This window comes from Sus scrofa, chromosome 1, assembly GCF_054392235.1.
Source record: "Sus scrofa isolate SSC_HxYL_T2T_F1_AM1 chromosome 1, Sscrofa_HxYL_maternal_Yorkshire_Landrace_v2.0, whole genome shotgun sequence".
Lineage (NCBI taxonomy): Eukaryota > Metazoa > Chordata > Mammalia > Artiodactyla > Suidae > Sus > Sus scrofa.
Window position 1 is genome coordinate 256,391,127 of NC_139383.1, and position 4,923 is coordinate 256,396,049.

At 34.0% G+C, this 4,923-nt stretch overlaps 1 pseudogene; it reads left to right on the forward strand.

Moving 5' to 3' along the window:
• The first annotated feature begins 988 nt into the window (after positions 1 to 988).
• LOC106509222 (cytochrome c pseudogene) lies at positions 989 to 1,299 on the forward strand (annotated as a pseudogene).
• The last annotated feature ends 3,624 nt before the right edge of the window (positions 1,300 to 4,923 follow it).

A 4,923-nucleotide genomic window follows, 5' to 3' on the forward strand; every position in this document is an offset into this window, starting at 1 on the left:
GCTAAACAAAAAATTCAAAAGTTAAAACAAAAGATATACATGTAAACAAGTCGTTATAGTGAACTTTGAAAAATCCTTTATGAGATAAACATTAAAATGGACTGATCCATACAAGCATCACCATTATCACTGTTTTTCAGTGATGCAACTTGCAGCTTCTCAGGGAGCCTAATGCAGTATGTCCTCAATATAAGAGGCCGATGCCAGGGTCCCTAAAGAATATACAAAAGTAATCTAAGGGGTATATAATTCAAAATTTCCACAGGAATCTTCAGCCTTCTATGAAGGTGAAATATACCAATAATGGATGGAAATAATGTATCTAAACCTGTTTATATTATTTTTCTTTGGGCATCCAAAGCTGCAAGACAGAAACTGTACATATAAGAAATGGCCTCAGAACATTTTCACATACCACATACAAAAGTAAACTCAAAATGGATTTAAGACCTAGAAGTAAAATCTAAAACTATAAAATTCCTAGAAGAAAACATATAGGAAATACAACCTTCAAAATTGGTCTTAGCAATATTTGTTTGGATCAGTCTCCTCAGGTGAGGGAAACACAAGCAAAAATAAACAAACAGGACTTGGAAGCTTTGCACAGTGAAGGAAACCATCAAGAAAATGAAAAGGCAACCTACTGAACAGGAGAAAATATTTGCAAATAATATATCTGATAAAAGGCTAATACCCAAAATATATAAAAACTCATATTATTCAGTATCCAAAAAAACCCAATAACCCAGTTAAAACTAGGCAGAAGTGGATACATATTTTTTTCCAAAGAAGACATATAGATGCTCAACAAACATTTGAAAAGATGCTCAAATCACTAATCATAAGGGAAATATAAATCAAACCCACAATGAGCTATCACCTTATACCTGTCAGAATAGCTATCATCAAAAAGACAGGAAATAGACCAGGATGTCCAGCTTGAGAGTGGCCACTTGTTTATCGCGTTCAGTGAAAGAATGATTTTAAAATGGGTGATGTTGAGAAGGGCAAGAAGATTTTTGTTCAGAAGTGTGCCCAGTGCCATACTATAGAAGAGGGAGGCAAGCACAAGACTGGACCAAACTTCCATGGTCTGTTTGTGCAGAAGACAGGTCAAGCTCCTGGATTTACTTACACAGATGCCAACAAGAACAAAGGCATCACCTGGGGAGAGGAGACACTGATGGAGTAGTTGGAGAATCCAAAGAAGTACATCCCTGGAACGGAAATGATCTTTGCTGGCATTAAGGAGAAAGGGAAGACTTGGTAGCTTATCTCAAAAAAGCTACTAATGAATAATAGTTGGCCACCACCTTATTTATTACAAGACTGAAATCTCATGACTTTTATATGTGTACCATATTTAACTTGATCTCATACACTAGAATTCAGATCATGTATGGCTGATGGAATGTTTCTGTTGGATGGTCCTGATTCAAATAAGATTGGTTGATAGCTAAATGAATTTTAGTAGCAAAATTCCAGTTTAACAAGTGCTATCACTGTTTTCCCTTTCTACAGAGATGATTAAACTTGAATATGAAATGTTAAACTTTCCAGGAAGATAGTGAATACCTTCTCAAAACCTATAGGAGATTGGTTTTATATTTACATTTCTATAACTGGTTATATTAATATATTTAAATACAGAGAAGCTTCTGACACTGTCTCATAGAACACAGCAAGATTCACCTGTGTTTCAAATTGTGTTCACTAGCCTGTTAAGGCATGAGCTGAAGATAAACTGAAAATGCCCACTGTATCTTTGGCCTTAACTATGCCAATTTCATCAAAATTCTATCTAAAGTACTGCCTTTTACCCATTAAAAGGCATTTTATTGTGGTTTATGTACAGCATCAAACAAAGAATATTTAGCATTTCTCACATTTTATAGATGATCTTTAAGATTGGATGCTTTTAAAATTCAGTCTGGCAAGATATGTTAGCAAATTTTGCTTGTGAATTCTTACAAAGTCAGGCTGTTATCATTCAGGATTGTCTTTTAGATAGATATTCAAAAACATAACTATAGAACTACTAAAAATGTGTGATCAATAATGGTGCTTTTGCCAACTCATGGAAGGTTTAAAGTAGGGGAGCTATATCATCAGCACAGATTTGTAAATTATCTGATCATAAGGCTTAGAAATTAAAAACAAAATCACAGATCATGAAAAAAAAAGACAGGAAATAACAAGTGCTGGGAAGGATGTGGAGAAAAGGTAACCCTAGTACACTGATGAAAATGTGAACAGGTACAGCCACTATGGAAAACAGTATGAGTTCCTTAAAAAATTAAATTCAAAACTCTTACATGATCTGGCAATTCCACTATTGTGTATATATCCAAAAGAAAACAAAAACATTAATTTGAAAAGATATTGCACCCCAATGTTCATAGCAGCATTATTTACAATAGCCAAGATATAGAATCAACCTGTGACCATCAATAGATGGATGAATAAAGAAGAGATTACATATATGTATACATATAATATATACATACACACACATATGCATATATATCACCTAGAGCACGGTAATTCCCCCAAGAGACGGTTAGTAAAATTGTCATATTTTCTGTTTTCTGTGTTGATCAATAAATATGATTTTTTTCTCTCTTTTGAAAAACAAATAAAAATAATATTTCAAAATATGTGATGATAACTTTACATATGTCTATCAATTTTGTTATGTTTGCCCTTAGATTTTCAATTTAATTCCCGCTAAGATTTTTGGGTATGTTATGGTTAGGAATTTCCTATTGCCTCTCTAAGAATATACTTGTTAGTCCCAGTTTCTTCCTCAAGAGAGAATCCTTCCCTCAAAAGTATGGCATCATCGGCATGATAAAATTATTACAACAGAATAAAACAGAAATCATAACCTAGTATAAGAGAAAATGCATGCCATTGTAGTTAGAGATTGAGGGGGAATATAGAGATGTTTGTGTGTATTCATTCATTATCTAGCTCTGCTAAATTATTTGTGACAACTGTTTTGTAAATGGCAGCAAGGTCTGTTGTGAGGAGTGAGGAGGAGACACCCTTAGTAATCAGATCACTAAGACCAGATTTGCTCACCTAAGGGGTCTAGATTTTAGGTAAGAGCATTTACTGGAATGGCCATCTTGTGTTTCAGGTCCCTTTCAAGGTGGACTGACTGAGTGAGAAACTAGAAATAATAAAAAAGATGTGCAATGTCTAGATGAGGGAATCTGAGGGACTATTTGAAGAGGGGAGAAAGTAAGGGAATAAAAAATGTGTGGGAAGGGAGTGGAGGTTGCTGGTGTGAGCTCAGAGGTTATTGAAAGGTATTAGAAACCATTCTTCCAGTGCTAAACTTAAGAAGTGGCATTTACAAAGCAGTATCATGGGGAGTTCCCATCATGGCTCAGGGAAACAAATCTGACTAGAATCCATGATGACACAGGTTCGATCCCTGGCCTCACTCAATGGGTTAAGGATCCAGTGTTGCCATGAGCTGTGGTGTAGGTCACAGAGATGGCTTGGATCTGGCATTGCTGTAGCTGTTACTTATGCCAGCAGCTGTAGCTCCAATTCAATCCCTAGTCTGGGAACCTCCATGTGCCACAGATGCAGCCCAAAAAAGACAGTAAAAAAAAAAATAGTATTATGCATGTGTCATTCTCATGCCCTGTACTCAGACCAGTTGGCTCATATTCTTTTTTACGATTTCAAGTGAATTCAACTCTTCTCACTAGAAAATGTTTTGAAATAGACAAATAAGGAAAATGATAGTTTAACTGAAGTAAATATCACCACTGGTAATCATTTTTTCATTATATCTTTATCCCTAAGGATATTAATGAATTTACTTCTCAGTAATAATTCCTTTTGCTCTTTATTCAGTTACCTTATGTTGAACACTGTCTAGTGCCTATACTCTTGGAGGTGACAAAAATAGAAACTGGTATATAACATTAATCTTTGGATATGATCAAATATTCTAAATAATATTAGCAAAATATTTCCAACAACACACAAAAGATATTGACGATTTCCTAGTCTGTTAATGTTCCAAACATAAAAGAGTTTAAACTGCAAATTCATATTAAAGGCTCACCTGGGTGTACACTACTTATTTCAATTTGTGGGATACTCTATTTTCAAGTGCATTATATTGAAGAGAAACATAATAGTATGGATTTATAATGTTAATGAAAATGTGAGACTTTCATGTATTTTCATTCTAGAAATATTCTGACAGCCTTAAAATATCTATTCTGAAATCTAATACATGTGCAAAAATATTTATAATTTTTAGATAGGGAAAAGAATTGCAAATTAAAGCCCACCAATCTGAAATTGGCATGTGAATTTATCAAGGTCACCAGTACAAGGTCAATATAATTCTGTATACTAATAGCAAATATTTGGGAAATGTAAGGAAAATTTAATTCATACAGCATCAAATAATCAGATTCCAAATATCAAACAATATTTAAGAATCCCTTACCAAAAATACTTTATGATTGCTGAAAGCAAAGAAGATCTAAATAAATGGAGAAATGGACTATGTTTGTGGTTTGGAAGATTCAATACTAAGATTTAACTCTCCCCCAATTGATCTGCAGCTTGGATGCAATCACAGCAAAATTCCCCGTAGAATTTTTTATACAAGTTGACATGTTGGCTCTGCTTACATTGGATTTCATATCTTGTTGTTTTTTCTAGTTTCATAAGATGGACCCTTAGATCATTAATTTGAGGTCTTTCTTCTTAGTACTGTAACATCTATAAATACTGCTTAAGCAGCATCTCATACATTTTGATATATTGTCTTTTCACTTTCATTTAATGCAAAATACATTCAAATTCCCCTTTGGATTTTTTCTTAGAAGTGTATTATTTAAGTTCCAGCCTTGCCATAAGCTGTGTTATAGGTCTCAGGTGTGGCTT